Genomic DNA, 16,993 nt, shown 5'->3' with positions numbered 1-16,993 from the left:
CTACATTATCTGTATCACCCAGGAACCCTTGCAGATAAGAAACCACCACAGACTCCAGTTTCTTGTCCAATAGAGGCTGACCTGTGGTTATTCAGTATGATGGATTCAAGGAGAGCTTCTCCATCAGTGCTTTCTTTAGACATGTTGCCTTGATCTCATTTATTGAAATATTCTCTCTCTCTCTCTCTCTCTCTCTCTCTCACACACACACACACACACACACACACACACACACACACACACACACACACACAGACACAACACACACACACAACACACACAAACACACACACACACACACACACTCTTTCGTGAGCTGAAAGGAAAGATTCTAAGATGAATATGGTGTGTCTCACCTCTCCAGGGATCCTGTCCACATCCTTGGGCTGTACAAATCAAAAACTATCCATTATCTCTGGAGACACAGAGATCAAAGGAGACATGCATTAACTACAGCACCCAAGGCGATTTTGTCTGGCAAGTCTTGTAGAAATTGTTCACAATGGGCTGTCTAGTGGTTTTTAGTCCCAATGCTTAAGAAAGTTCCACTCTGTGTAAACACAGTAATGACACAGAAAAGGGACTTGTTCACTGTCACCATCACTACACAGTAGACCTTCTGGTGAGCTCTAGCCTGTGTTTGATTAGAACTGCTCTTAGTTTTCCATCACTGCCAGTTTAGTGACCATTCCATTAGTTTCACTGCATTCTACTCCCCAGAAAGCTAGAGGGCTAACTTGCTCACTACACAGGAACAGATGCTTAGGAGCAATCATGTCTACCATTCTGGCCATTTCTGTCTTCCAGAGACCAGCTGAGGCTTCAGCAGAATTTGCATGAATAAGAAACAGAATACTGTATTATTAAATGTACCACTTGTCTTTGCTGGGGAGTGTGGACAAAAGAATATTCAAACTGTCATAAGCAAAGTGCATTGGGCTCAAGGGGGGATTCATTGAAGATTCAAAGGCTTAATCACTCACAATCCTATACGGAGTGAGACAAGAGGTCCTGGGCGCATTTTGCCCTATGCCTTTGCAAATCACTGGGCCATCTTAAAACGTTTTGTATAATAATTTTTTTTTTTGCACTGTTCATTACAGCACCCATTCAGAATTTGGGGTAACTAATCATTACATTATAGGTTATCTTGTGTCAATAACCCCATGCTATTCAGTACTATGTGGCTGACTTGAACATGTTGGAATACAATATCCAGTGTCTAGAGGCATCTATTAAGATCTTCTATTATCAGCTGAAGACAGGTGTGAAGATAGCAGTGGAAGACAGGAGGGCCTAGCGTGCTCTGGTCCATGGGGTCACGAAGAATCAGACACCACTAAGACTAAACAACAACAACATTATCAGCTGAAGGAGCAGCACTCTGAGCTGTAAGTGACCTTGCTTTATAGTCAGTCATAAGCAGCACAGAATTCAGACCTTCACAGAACAGTAAAAGAAAAAGAACACTTTTCTCATAAAAAGGGGGGCGTACAAATGGTCTGCCAAACCAACCAAGGCAAGTAAGAAGTCTTTTAAGAAATGCACACATTCATACAATTTTCAGCAATTTGATGGCAACAAGTATTAAGAGTGCATTAAAAAAAACTCTGAATCAACTCCAGATCCGAACAAATACTAATAATCATTGGGCACTACCCGAGTTTAGTGGGAAAAGAAGTATTTACAAATTCATGTAAGATGTTGTGACTCCTAGGACAAACATCTGCTCAGTGACTTCCAGAGATTTGTGACAATTACAACAGCAGAATGCAGTAGGCTAGTAAAGTGAGCTTGTGGATATGAATTGTTTGTTTGTTTGTTTAAAATATTTTTACCCCACCTTTCTCCTTTAAAAGGACCAAAAGCAGCTAAGAGGAAATATTTCAGTTTATTGTTCTATGACGTCTATCCAGGTTAATACAAGACAAAACTGAGGCTTGAGTACAGAAGTACCTATAGGTGCCTCCCATGTGTGCAAGAGTGCTGAAGGCCAACAGGGAGGCACCATCATATTGGGACCTCTATTGCAGAATAAAAATACAGAAGAATAGTTATGGGAAATGCACTAAAGAGGAAAAGGTCAAGATAGACAGGATATCCAAACCTATCCGTTTAATCTAGCAGCGCCTGGAGTTGCCCAGCCACAACCCGCTCAAACATTTTGCCCAAATAAGGGAGGTTTGGTACTGGTTGGAAGTTAACCACCAGCCTTGGGTCCAGGTTAGGCTTTTTAATGAGTGATCAAATTACCACCTCTTTCAAGGTGGTAGGGACCACTCTCTCTCAAAGAGGCGTTCACGGCCTCTTGGACCCAGGTGCGAACCCCCCTGGCTGATCTTCCAATTAGCCAGGATGGGCAAGGGTCAAGCGGAGTGGTGATAGAATGGACAGATCCAAGCACCCTGTCCACATCCTCAGGTCTCGACAATTGAAACATATCCATTAATCTTGACCTAAGCATGGCACACGGGACACATCCTCTGATTCTGCAGTAACTGTGGAGTCCTACCCACTGCAAATCTGAGCGATTTTTCCATCACAATGGATGGCAAACTCATCACAGTGAGCTGATGAGCAGTCTGGGACCTCCACCAGATTTCCCGGTTGAAGAAGATCCCAGATCACCTGAAACAGCTCTGCTGGACGACATTCTGAGGAAGCAATACGGCTGGAAAAATATTGCCGTTTTGCCAGCCGTATTGCCACGTAATAGGCCCGATAATGGGCTCTAAGTCATGTTCGATCGGACTCCCAGCGGGATTTCCTCCACCTGTGCTCCAGCCATCTCCCCTCTCGCTTCATCACCCACAGTTGAGAAGTATACCAGGGAGCTGTCTGGGCTCTGCATGCAGGGAGAGGGCGCTCAGGCGCAATCGTGTCAACCGCCCGGGTCATCTTCCTATTCCAAAGGGTGACCTGAGCTTCAAGAGGAGCGCCGACCATATCAGACAGATAATCCCCCAGAGCATTCAGGAATCCATCTGGATCCATTAGTCTCTGAGGGCGGATCATCTTAATAAATCCCCCACCCTTGCAGAGGGGAGAAGCAGCTAATAGATTAAACTTGACCAGGAAGTTGTCTGACCATGACAATGGGGTCACAACCAGCCCCTCCACATCCAAACCACCATCTTCCAGTCCTGTTGAGAAAACCAAGTCCAAGCTATGGCCCTTCTCATGCGTCAGGCCAATGACACATTGAGAAAGCCTCATGGTTGTTATGGTGGCCATGAAGTCCTGAGCCGCCCCAGTCATGGGAGCCTTGGCATGAATGTTGAGGTCCCTCAGCACCAACAGCCTGGGAGTCCTCAACACCAGGTCTGAGACTATCTCCATCAGCTCAGGCAGGGAGACTGTTGGTACGCAGCAGAGTGGGCGGTATACCAGCAGAATCCCCAGTCTGTCTCGTAAGCCCAACACAAAATACAGGCCCTCAAGACCTCCTCTCAAAGGGATAGGAAGCCTGGTCAAGGAGATAAAACTCCTATAGACTATAGCAACTTCCCCTCCCCGACCCTCCGAGCGACATTGGTGCTGGACCAAGTACCCAGGTGGACACAGCTGGGAGAGGGGAACACCACCCTCCTCTCCCACCCAGGTCTCAGTAATGCACGCCAGGTCAGCGCCCTCATCCAGAATTACATCATGGATGAGGGCGGTCTTATTTTGGACTGACCTGGCATTCATCAACAGCACTGTGTGACTCGAGGGTTTGCTGATATGGTCACGTGATACCATCTGGCTAGGGGTAGGACTAGAAGAGGGGATAGACGTAAGATATCTAACCTCTCTTCTCCTGCGCGGGCATGTTCTACCCCCACCACCATTCCTTCCCCTACCCAGCACCACCTCAATGGCTGCCCTCTCCAAGGCCCTCCCCCCTTCCGGTTCCCTCAAATCCACTGTGGGTCTCTTCTTAAATGATGGCAATTAATCACAGTTTAAAATAAGTTTAAAAATATATACAATAAAACCTTTCTAAAGCCTCTTCTCTCCCCCGGGCCAGGTGGCTGATGTTGGGAAGGGGGAGGTAGCCAGGAGCAGCAGGGCCCAGTCCTGCAATAGCAGAGGGAGACTGAGTCAGCTCCCTTGAGAAAGAGCTGGCAGCCAGCAGAAGCCCACTCACAGTCCCACTGCCTCTCACACAGTGAGCTGTGGCCGGCAGATGGTCTTAGGGATGTGTAGTTTTGGGATGAAGCTATAAAAATATCATCAGGAGTATTTGTGCCTTTCCAGGGCAACTATGGGGCAGAGCAAAGAACCCCGAGGCATCCCCACAGATTCCTCATTTTAAATCCTGCATTTATATGTTATGATTAGAAGTGTGCTATTTACCTTAGAAATGAAACTTCCTCACCCTTCCAGCTGTAAAGCCATTAGATGTTTTGTGGCTGCAGCACTTCTGATTTCAGATCCCGGGAAGAAGGGGGATGGGGGTAAAGAGAAAAAACAGAAAGTATAGAACAGCAGATTCTCTGCGTTGCCATTTCAAGAAAGAATCAAATATGGAGGAATTAAAGATAAGTTTATCTTCTGCCTTTTAAAAATCCTTCATTCACTCTCCAGTGGCTGACTTACGAAATTGAATGGGTCTTTCTCCAAGCAGTTGAAAGAAAGGGGAAAAACAGCCACTGGTGCCTTTCCACCCTGCCTGCACCACACAGTCTATGACCTGATCTTGTTGTTTCCTTTTCTTGCTTTGTAGGAAAGAAGTTCTCACACAAATGAGGTCATAGACTGGAGAAGGATTGGGTCAGAGTGTCCATAAAAGGCACAGAATGAAATGGCCCTAATCTGTATACCCCTTATTCTGGCACAGCATCGAAAAACACATACCTACAAACAATCATATAAATTACTCAGGAACCTTTTGCATCAGTGAAATGGTCTGGATGCTTATTTTCAAATGAGGTGGCCTGAACTCTAGATATAAACAGTTTAGGATATTGAAATTCATGAACAGGAGACAGAGAAGGAACTTACTGTGCAAAAATATAGTTAGTATTGGATATAGCAATCATATTAAATTGATGTTCTCAAGTTTCATATAGCAAAAATATAGAGGGATAATCATTGTGTTCTTAAATTTATGACACTGCGGGCATGGATAAAAAAATTACATATCTGTTAAAAGAAATGTGAAGGAAATCCTTGAATATAAATTGCATTTAGCAGTCAATTTCCATGTTTTCAAGCACAGAGAAGGCACATAAAACATTAATGAATCTGGCCTTGACATTTAAATTCCATACATTTTAATGTCCCTTTGCGTCCCTTTGATTTCTTTAGGGACCTTCTGCTATATACATAGCATTAAACCTTGTTCATATGTTTGGATCACCTTACAGGAAATATGCCAGTAACTGTAAATATTGAAGGGGTCTGAACAAAGTATCACCTTCTTTTAAAAATAGATGATTTAACTTGAACACTCGGTGACTTTTCTGCAATAAATATATATTAGAAATATCAGCCTCACATAATACTCAATTCTGAGGTAACCAACTTAATTCCTGAAGGGTAGTATGTGCAAATGAAGAACTAGAAGAATTTCTTTTAACACAGGGGGAAAATATATATATATAAATGATTTTCTCCTCACTCTCCCCACTCCTGTCCTGTAATATAATATATGCAGTTCATCATAAGTTTTATTAGTATTAAAGAGTATTAAATAGTTATTTCTTTTAGTTTATCTTTCTTCTTCCATAAAAGATAGACAAACCAGAATGTTTGCATTTCCAATCCTACAAGTTAGGACAATCTGTAAGGTATCTTTTCTCTGTTTCTAAAAAAGCACCATCATCAACTATGGGTATAATACCTTACATGTCCTGGATAAGTGATCCTTCATAGCTACATATGCATAGAAAAAGAATTTTCTTTGAATTGCATAAAACCAGGTAATCATGCTTTTGCCAGGACAGTGAATGAAAGCTGATTTTCACACATAATTATTTGTCCTACTCTGTATTAATCAACAAATTAATGGTGGTATCTGTTGGGGAAATAAAGATCATGGTGGATCACACCAAAAAAAGGGAGCTTCCAGGATGTCCCATTAAAGGGACCCTTTTATCTTGTCCTGATTGCACCAGCCAACTCCAAAAAAAGATCAGTCCTGCCAATGGACCAAAATGTTATGGACAGGGGACAGTGCAGGGGCAAGCTGGATTGCAATTTGAAGTATGTCATTTGGTCACTGGCAAATAGAGTGAACCAGACAGTGCTGTCATAGTTCCAAAACATGATCTAAAACCCTGTCTGATCACATACTTAGCTGCTTTTGTAATAAAAAAAGGTCATTACTGGAAAAAAATCAAAACAAACAAAAACAAACAAACTCCTACTTGCAAATAAAAGTGGCCTAAAATTAGATGGGAGGAATTCTCTTAAAGCAGAATATATTTAATACTCCCACATAATGATACAAAGCAGGAATCAATTATTTTTTAAAGACAAATTCATTTAAATCATGATTTAAATAAAAATATTTTTTCTTTAAATTGTAAAATAAATCCAAACTTTAAAATTTAAATAATGATTTAACTCCACCTTGGTACAAAGCAACGGATAAAGCAATGAATTGCTTTCTAAATGGAAATAACAAAGCAACATTAAATAGCAACCTTGTTATGCCGTCATTACCCCCAATGTATACTGTTACAGTCAGTGGCATTATGTTTGACACAATGGTCAAAATCCTGTTTCTTAGTGTAATAAATCACACTAGAGCACACCAATTGGATCAATGGGGATTTAGTGAATCTACTCCTCCTTATGTTCTATTGGCCTCAATGCCCTGTTCTTACTGTGACTTACTATGCTATAATAAGTTAGGGTGGGCGCATTTGAATCAATTAAACTTAAGGAGGAGTTGAGTAATCAAATCCCCATTGATTCAGCAGTCCTACTCTCATAAAATTTGCTACACTAAGCAACAGGATTTTTGCAATTATTTTCAATTGCTGAATAACGTCAGTGCCAATGCTGGGCAATAAATTTAATTCCACTTTCCAATTCAGTATAATTATGATTTTTTGAAAAAACTTCAGAAAAATATTTTAACTGTATTTTATCAAATGATAGCACTAGATACATGATAGTGATAGCAATAGATGTTAATCAATACCCTAAGCTAACTGAACAAAGCAGCTTTCAGGTGTGAGTTCAGTGGACAGGAGGATGTGGCTCATACAGGCACCTCAAGTGATGCAGTACTGGATCCAGCAAATGTGCTGCTCTCTATTATCCTATCACCACTGGGAAAAACTCAGGGTCAGAAAGAAAAAGAAAACTTCACACAGCAGTGAGGAAGGAAAAGCAAAGCTATATAGTAGTTGGTTTTGTGGGTGTTGTCATGATTCCACGTGGCCCCTGATTGTTTCACCAAACTAGGAGCTCATGCTATGTGCCCCTCAGCTGCCACCAGTTTATTTCATCAAAAATACCATATGTCATTTTAAAAGAACCAAATAGAAATTGTTTATTGACACAGGTGCTGACAGAAAAAGCAATGTTGTTAAATTTTAAACGAACATTCTTCATTATCCAACCTCAACCACCATTCTCCTACCTCCCCTGAGAGCAGGTTTATTTATTTATTAGATTTTTACCCCGCCCCTCTACACAACGTCTACTTGGGGCGGCTTACATAGATAAAAACACATCAGAATAACATACAGTGGTGCCTTGCATAACGATCACTCAGTTTAGCGATGAAATCGCTTTGCGACGCATTTTTTGCGATTGCAAAAGCGATCACTTTGCGATGTTCCCTATGGGGGAATTTCCCTTTGCGATGCTCAGTTCCCTGCTTCGGGAACCGAGCATCGCAAAGCAATGATTTTAAAACAGCTGATCGGCGGTTTCGAAATGGCCGCCCGCTGTGTTTAGGGATGGATTCCTCGCTTTAGAGGCAGCGAAAATGGCCATGCTATGGAGGATCTTTGCTGAACAGTGAGTTTTCAGCCCATAGGAATGCCTTGAAGGGGTTTCAATGCGTTTCTATGGGCTTTTTAATATCACATAGTGACGTTTCGTTCTGCAGTGATTTTTGCGAAATGAATTAACGTTGCAATGTGAGACACCACTGTATATAAAAATACACAGGTTACTATCAAAGCACTCTGCACATGCTTGGATAGATCTAAACCAATCAAACAAGGAGCAGGAATTTGTTCTGACATTGCTACTTTCCATATATCAAACCACCCCTGGTATCTCACTGCTACTTTGGCCACTGGTAGCAGCACCACGTCTGAGCTAATGCCTTTGAAAGTGATGTTTTGTTCCAACATATTCTCTTTAGGAATGATATCTGAGTGATAAATAGTAACTTGGGAACATGTATCTTTCAGAGCCAAATACTTTATATTGTCAAAGAAAATAGGCTGATTGCACTGAATTAGGAAACATTGTATCACTGTCCCTTTGGGAATGTCTGGGCACTCTGTTTCCTTAGCAAACATGCTGCGGCGGGAAGAAGCCTCAATTTCAACTGCTGATTGCTGTGCCTTATTATGCTGCACACAAAACACCTTCTTAGGCTGAATGGAATTTTCACCTTTATGCTGGTTAAAATCCATAGTCTTTTGAATCTCACATTGAGCCCAAAAATGACCTTTGTCTCCACACGCATAACATTGTTTACTGGCCTTGAGTTCAAAATAAAGGGCCTTATTGACGTTTCCCTCAGAACTATTAGATTTCAGATTGTGCTCTGGAGATGAGGGTCTGTCTCTAAAATGGCTTCCCTTAGCTTGTGCCTGACTGAGGTAACTTTTGTTTTTACTGGTATTATTATCATTCCACACTTTCCTACCAAATCTTACCTCAGAGAATGAGGATCTCTGATTTCACTAATGGAATCAGCCTATTCAGATGCCTGTTGCACAGTTTTAGGATCCTTGTCCTTGACCGGATAATGCAATTCATCTGGCAACATGGAATACAATTGTTCTAATCCAATCATATTTTTCATTTGTTTGAAGGATGTGACGTACTCGTGCTCCAGCCATTTATGGAGTAATTGTGTCAAACGTGCTCCAAGCTGGGCAAGATTCCTCAGGTTTCTTTGGAATTAATCTAAATTTCCTTCTGAGCTGCTCTGAATTAATCCCAAATCTGGAATACATCATCTTTCTATAAACCTCAAAATCTCTAGCTTGCTCCAGAGGCATCTGAGAATAAAGCTCAACTAATACCCCATTTATTTGCGATCTTAAAATTATCATCCTTCCATCATCTTTTACCTCAAAGTCCCAACAAGTTCTCTCAAATGAAATCAGGAAAGATTCAGGACAATCTCTTTTCCTATATTGAGAAAATTCCTTCAGGTCGATTTTTGAGAGATTTACCTCACTAGAATTATTAATATTATTATTTTGAGTAGCTAATTCCAATTTCTTCATTTCAGTTCGGAATTGCATTTCTCTTTGCTTGGTTTCTAGCTCAAATTCCCTTCCCCTTTCAAGTTCTCTGATTTTTTTTTCTCTTTCCAATTCTGGCTCCAAATCCTTTCTCCTGTTTTCTTTCTCAAATTCCCTTTACCTTTGTCTTTCTTTAAGTTTTAGTTCCCTTTTTCTTTCTCTTTCTTTGACCTTTTCTTTAATTTCTAGTTCCCTGAGTTTGTATTCTTGTTCTAGCTTCCATTTTTCAAATCTTGGGAGCTTTGAATATTTTCTCTCTCTGAGGTAATCAATACAGGTACCTCAGTTTCTTCATCCCTTTGAATTTGAGGATTCCCATTTCCCTCAGTACCGTGGAGTTCAACTTGTGCCTCCATAACTGACTTTTTACTTCTTTTGGGTGGCATAAACAATACAATTTCTTATTAATCTGGACTGATTCTTTTCCCTCACAAAAGCCAAAAGTACAAGCCTTTTTCTCTCTTTCAGTGGCTTTCCTTCTAACTAGGATGTGCTTCTCCAAGCAGCTGGCCTCAACTATTCCCAAGCTCACGACCCTTGTCACAATATTTCCCTGTCTGGGTAATTGTTATCTCCAGATACAAGAACAACTTTTGCTTAGCTTTTATTATCCCCTCAGATCTATCCTGACCTAGGCTTCCACTCTATCTGCCACTGCCCTTTACCCTCAGAGCTCTGGATTTTGAGCTAGCCACTAGGTCTTGTAAATCCTGAGGTAAAATGATTTATCTTGAGTAGGCATTTTCCTTCTCTTAGGATTCCCCAGATCTGGGTTCAGAAGCCCTGAAACGAAGTCTTCACTAAGACTCTAATGGGTAACCACTTCTTACCACAGATCCTAACTCCTTCTAGCTAGGAATAACTTTAAACCCAGGCCCATTCAACTTTTCACTGGATTGTTTCGTATCCCAGCGCTGTGCCCCCAGTTTGTCATGATTCCACGTGGCCCTTGATTGTTTCACCAAACTAGGAGCTCACATTATGTGCCCCTCAGCTGCCACCAGTTGATTTCATCAACAATACCTATTATTAATAATCGATGTCCAGACCATATATCATTTTAAAAGAACCATATATAAATCGTTTATTGACACAGGTGCTGACAGAACAAGCAATGTTGTTAAATTTTAAACAAACATTCTTCTTTATCCAACCTCAACCACCATTCTCTTGCCCAAACTCCAAAACTCTCCCAAATCTCTAACATTTTTAATTCTCCAAAACCCTATCAAAATCTTATCTGTCTATTTAAACTCCTACTACTACTACTGAGTCTCTTATACCTCATGACTCCACCCTCTAGCACTCCCATTGGTCTATGCAAAAGCATATGAATATTCATGAGCTGGGCGACTGCCACAGGCATATAGATGTTCTAATGCCTGGGTTTGAAGGGTATTCTTCAAGGCACAATGAGAAATATATTCAGATGAATCATCTGAAATCACAGCAATTTAATTGGATGTTCCTTCCACAATGCCTTGCCTCTTAAAGGACTCCCCAGAGGCAGACATCTTTAAAACAAAGAGCTAGTCAGTTCCCACACTGCTCACTCCTTTTTTCTCTGACAGCATTAGGAAGTGTGTGGGTGTATTGAGGCCTCTAATGAAGGGGCTGGCAGATGCAGCAAAGATATGTAAAGTGGGGTCTAGCCATGTGCTCTGTCCATATCTGTTTCCAAACAGGAGGAGGTGAAAGGTTGGATTTTGTAACAATGAGATATACAACTGAAGTTTGCAATAAGCAGATCATGAAGGTGTGAGAAAGGACTGTACCATCTCTAGATTCCACATGATAACATGTTCCTACCTTTTGCTGAACAAATATTTAGAAACCCATTTTCCTCCATTGCATGTGCTGGATATATATAAAATAACTGCAGCTTAGGAATTTACAAACAGATCTCTCCTGTCCTCCCATCACTTTACTGAACATTCCATTTGAATTTTAGGAAAACTAAAACTAGATATATAGGGAGCTGCTCATATAAATCTGAGCATTGTTCCACCTATCTCAGAATTCTCTAGGTTGTTCAGATGTGGCTCTCCACAATTTCAGGAGAAAACAAAGAGATACCAGTCACAACATACCAAAACAAACCAACAAAAATTAATCAGATGTTTTAGATTTCTCCAAGAATTTAAATTCACAGTTACGCCTTAAGGGAAAACAATGAAGCCTCCACAGTTCACAAACCTACTGTGAAGGTCTTGATTGCAGATATTCAGTAGAACTTTTTAACTGCTTTATCAAAGCAGGAGAATATCACATAAAATACTTTTGTAACTCTTTCAAATGTCTAACTAAAAACAGCTTGACATTAGGCATGGTGGGCTGTTCCTGGAAAAAACTAACTCAAAGAGGGAACTTACTCAGTTTTCATGTGTACACTTTTTTAAACATATGAATGTGTAGAACTGTATTTCTGTTCTACAATTTCCCTGCTGGGGGCAATATCACTCCACTTGTCTTCAGCAAATAATGAGAAATTTCAAGGAGGAGAGGTTTAGAGGTGGAAATATATTTAAAAGCAAAAGTGGAAGATAGTAAAATGGGGGCATTAAGGCTTGAATATGCCTTAATGAAACATTTTTAGCTATTCCTTTAAGAGCATAATGTCACTGGATATTTGGCAGATTATATATTTACTACTTAAAAATATGAGGAATGGACTGTAGAGCCAGGAACAGGGCATGAGTGCCATAGAGAATGTAAAAACAAAATTACAGGTTTTTAAAACTAAATTCATTTATGCCTTCACCTTCCCTTTTCTAAAAGTGGTCCAAACATGCAAGTCTAAGAGAATGTCAGTGTTGCCAAAGGACAGCACACATACAAACACTTTTGCACTAAACTAATGAGACATCAGCATATACAATATTTATATATAAAACACACATACACAAAACTGTCTTGCCCCAGCACTGCTTATCCTGGATTTTGTCTCCCTGCTTGGTGCCCTGAGACCTAGCAAACAGAAAAGGGGTTTCATGACTTAGGGTTGTTTTTGTTTTTGTTTTTTTTATGAAATGGGTTCACAAACCTCTGCACACAAAATAAGGAATTCCCAGCTGGTAGCCTAAGTCCCGTAGTTTAGTGTAAAGGTCCTTTGACAACACTGGCATACCAAAAGGGAGCAAGGAGACACTGTGTTTTAGTACTGACTCATTGTGCCATTTGGAGGAAGGTGTGAGCACTAGTGTTGTGACTTGTGAGACTTTTGTTGAATGAGCTCTGGCACCCTTGGAAAAGAGCCTGGGAGGAAAAAAGCGAGAGAAACCTTGATTGTTGACTGTTGTAGACCTCCCACAGATGGCATCAGTAGCATAGAGTCTGGGATTAATATGTCTTCCCATTCCCTGAGATTTCAGAGTCAAAACCTGTGACTACGGGCCCTTGCAGAATCACAGGGAACAGGCTATTGTCTAACAATTGCAAAATAATATACACATAGACATGTGTGTAATGGAGAGAGAATAAGACAATACATATTTCTTTCACCTATAAATATTACATGTGCAACACATGCACAGACTCCTTTGCATTGAGCCAGTGAACTCTGATGCCAACCAGGAATGTGAAGGAGATGAGCACCCAAATATAAAATAAAATAAAATCTGCACATCCTCCAGCACCACCTGCTCTAAGATATCTCTCCTGTCTGTTTGGGCACCCAGGGGAGCATAGCAATTCCCTGAGACTTCAGCCACCTTGGCAACTCTGAGGACTGTCCAGGTTTTACCTGGATTCTGGGTCTGTTTATGTGAATTCTTCTTGTGCCCATTCTCACAATCAGAGGGTCCAGAAAAGGTTTTAGCCTGCTTCCTAACTCTCCCTGTCCTGCTGATGGGACAATACAAGGGACCACTCCATGAAATCATAGTTTTGACCTTGAAATCTAAAGGAACACTGTTAATCTGGCAAGCCTACCTTAGATTTTGAAGTTCCAAATAGAGCAGATGCAATAGAGCAGATGCATGAAGAATCTTCTATTTTTTTCTTTCTTTGTGTTTTCAAATGTTGCTGAGTCAGAACTTGAAAAAAGGAACTTTTTGGAAAAATAATTGGCAGAATCTTTCAGTAAGCAATGCTAACTTGCCAAATCTAGTGTGATTTTACAGGAAGCCTAAGAGCCATCAACCAGAGCTAGGTACAGTACAGAAACACTTAGAGCTGAAGAAGGGAATTTTAAATGAAGAGATTCTGAACCTGAACAATTGTTTTCAGTACTAGAACTGAATTTCAATTAATGTCCTTTCAGAGATATCTCATGAGACTTTCATGAGACTACCCTCATCCATGATTTAATTTTGGATGAGGGGGCTGACCTGGCATGCATTGAGAAAGGCCATGTACTCATGAGAAAGGCCATACACTTGACCTAGTATTCTCAGTGGGATGGGGGGGATGGTGGTCCAGATATGGTGCGTTTATCTTTGATCCCGTTGTCATGATTGGACCATTTCCTGGTAAAGTTTAGACTCTCAGACATTACTACCCTCTGCAGGGGTGGGGGATCAATTAAAATGATCCACCCCCGGAGACTTATGGGGAGTTTCCAGATAATATGGTCGGTGCTCCTGTCGAAGCCCAGGTCAGTTTGTGGTACAAGGAGATGGCCTAGGCAGACACGATTGCATCTAGGTATCCTCTTCCTGCCAACATTTCTCCATTTGTATTGCTTCCTCGGCATGTCATCCAGCAGAGCTATTTTGAGTGGACGTTCTTCAGCCTAATGGTTCAGCGGAAGGCCCGGACTGCTCAGTGGCTCACTGTAACAATTTGTTACATACTTTGAGGAAAAAATTGCTCAGATTCACAAAGAGCTGGACTCCACTGTTGATGAAGAGCCTATGGTTGTGTCCAGGGCTCTGGACTTATGTCATAATTTATTGGATGAGTTTCAGTTGTTACGACCTGAAGATGAGGACAGGGTGCTTGGATCAGTTCATGCCACCACTATGCAATTCGATCCTTGTCCATTATGGCTAATAAAGGAATCTGCTAGGGGAGTTCGCACCTGGATCCTGGAGGTCATCAACTCCTCGTTAAGAGAGGGAGTGGTCCCCACTGTGTTAAAGGAGGCAGTGATTTGCCCACTCCTAAAAAAAAAATCCTAATCTGGACCCAGGTCTAGTGATCAACTTCCAACCAGTAGCAAACCTCCCTTGTCTGGGCAAGGTGTCGGAACATGTGGTGGCTGAGCAGCTCCAGGCTCTCCTGGATGAAACGGATTATCTAGATCCATTTCAATTGAATTTCAGGCTAGGTTATGGGATGGAGACTGCCTTGGTAGCCCTCTTTGACAATCTTTGCCAGGAGAAACACAGGGGAAAAGCATCCCTCTTGATTCTCCTGGACCTCTCAGCAGCTTTCAACACCAACAACCATGGTGTCCTTCTGGACAGATTGGCTGGAATGGGAATGGGAGGCACCGTTTTATGATGGTTCCACTCCTACCTGGCTGATCGAGTCCAGAAGGTAATGCTGGGGGACAGTATTTCTGATCCAAGGCGGTTGCGTCATGGGGTTCCTCAGGGCTCTATACTGTCCCCGATGCTATTCAATATCTACATGAAACCACTGGGGGAAGTCTTTAGGAGGTTTGGACTGAGGAGTCAGCAATATGCTGACGACGCCCAGCTCTACCTCTCATTCTCTACCAATCCAGGTGTGACAGTCGTCATTCTGAACTCGTGCCTGGACTCGATAATGAACTGGATGAGGGCCAATAAACTGAGGCTCAATCCAGACAAGTTGGAAGTGCTGCTGGTAGGTGCTCCAACAGGTAGGTAAAAAGGGCCATTTCCCTGCCTTAGATGGGGGGGGGGACCCTAAAGGACAGGGTCCGCAGCTTGGGGGTGTTCCTTGACCCGGGTCTGACCTTGGAAGCCCAGGTGGACTCAGTGTTCAGGGGTGCCTTCTTACAGCTGCAGAAAATATATCAACTTCGCCCTTACCTGGAAGAACAGAGCCGGGTAACAGTCACACATGCACTGGTAACAACCAGACTGGACTGGTGCACTGCCTGAGGAAAACAGTTTTACATTGAAAACTAACTCTCTTCTGCATTTGCTGTTATTAAAACACAGAACACACACTTTTGAAAAGAAAATTTCACACACAAAAACAGTGATTCTGTAAATCAACAGAAAATAGGACATAGTACAGCAACATGTTATTCACTGGAGAGGAACGTCTGTATTCACACAGAGTGAGTATGTATGTATGTATGTATGTATGTATGTATGTATGTATGTATGTATGTATGTATGTATGTATGTATGTATGTATGTATGTATGTATGTATGTATGTATGTATGTATGTATGTATGTATGTATGTATGTATGTATGTATGTATGGTTTGTATCTTAGGTGAGGAGCTGTAGCATTTCAATCTTAGAAGTGCTGCTCAAATGAATTCCAGAAAAATTGGATATAAGATACTACTTCAATAACATAAATTACTTATTTTTACATCTCACATTTTTAAAGGGATCCTGAGCACTTTTGTGAGATACTTCAACATTATTGCTCCCCATGGCAGTAGGTGAGCATCTAGTATGTGGACACGCCAGACACTCATAATGAGAAGACAAGAATTAGTGTCTGTTGGTGTGGAGGAGCACAAATTTAAATTAAAAATCTACCCTTCTCAAAAAATAAATCTAAACTCTTCTTCTCCCAGTTGGGGCTTCAGGTAAGTTTGAGAAAGGAAGATAAGAATAATAGGGCAAAAATGGGATACCCGTATAACTGTTTAAAAGCTGAATACATATTTAGGTGCTATAATTCTTTCCTCTTAATTGAAGGAAAACATTAGAAGCCCAAGATTTATATTTCTGAATGAGACTCTGTGTCAGTGTTGTTAAAAATGAGGAAGCTCTGTATTTGACAGGTGAAAGCGTGGATGACAGGATGACATCTGAAAAGGTGGGTGACAGAGCTATCTAGAGTTTTTTCATGGTCCCCCCTTCACCCTCGTATTTCATAAATATTTTAGTATATCTTTTCATGTGGCAACACTGAAGAAATGACACTTGGCTACAATGTAAAGCAGTGAGTATATAGCTTGTACTGTATAACAGTGTAAATTTTCCCTCCCTGGTGTCATGAGACCTGTTAGTGAAGGGGGAGCAGGTGTTATCACTCTCACTCTCTGAGACTGGTCACTGGAAGTTCCACTTGGCACCTCATGGTAATGAACTATCTGAGGATCTGAAAAAAAGAATTGTTGCTCTACATCAAGATGGCCTAGGCTATAAGCAGATTTCCAAAAACCCTGAAACTGAGCTGCAGCACGGTGGCCAAGATCGTACAACCATTTAACAGGACAGGTTTCACTCAGAACAGGCCCCGCCATGGTCGACCAAAGAAGTTGAGTACCTGTGCTCAGGGTCATATCCAGAGGTTGGCTTTGGGAAACAGATGTATGAGTGCAGCCAGCATTGCTGCACAGGTTGAAGGGGTGGAGGAGTCAGCCTGTCAGTGTCCAGATCATACGCCGCACACTGCATCAAATATGTCTCCAGGGCTGTTGGCCCAGAAGGAAGCATCT

The 16,993-nt window shown here is 41.5% G+C and overlaps 1 protein-coding gene across 4 annotated transcripts in view; it reads right to left on the bottom strand.

The window, feature by feature from the left end:
• The window catches only part of TENM3 (teneurin transmembrane protein 3), a 1,852,170-nt gene that overhangs the window by 1,429,212 nt on the left and 405,965 nt on the right, over nucleotides 1-16,993 (bottom strand). The window contains exon 4 of one of the 4 annotated variants that reach the window (XM_078393882.1): nucleotides 15,395-15,462. The exons of the other annotated variants lie outside the window; for them this stretch is intronic. The gene's annotated coding sequence lies outside the window, so the exon portion shown is untranslated. The remainder of the gene's footprint in view (nucleotides 1-15,394; nucleotides 15,463-16,993) is intronic. 4 annotated transcript variants of the gene reach the window in all.

Source organism: Pogona vitticeps, chromosome 5 (genome assembly GCF_051106095.1).
Source record: "Pogona vitticeps strain Pit_001003342236 chromosome 5, PviZW2.1, whole genome shotgun sequence".
In the NCBI taxonomy this organism is placed as follows: Eukaryota; Metazoa; Chordata; class Lepidosauria; order Squamata; family Agamidae; genus Pogona; species Pogona vitticeps.
The sequence above is the reverse complement of the archived record's forward strand: the minus strand, read 5'-3'. Positions and strand labels throughout refer to the sequence as shown.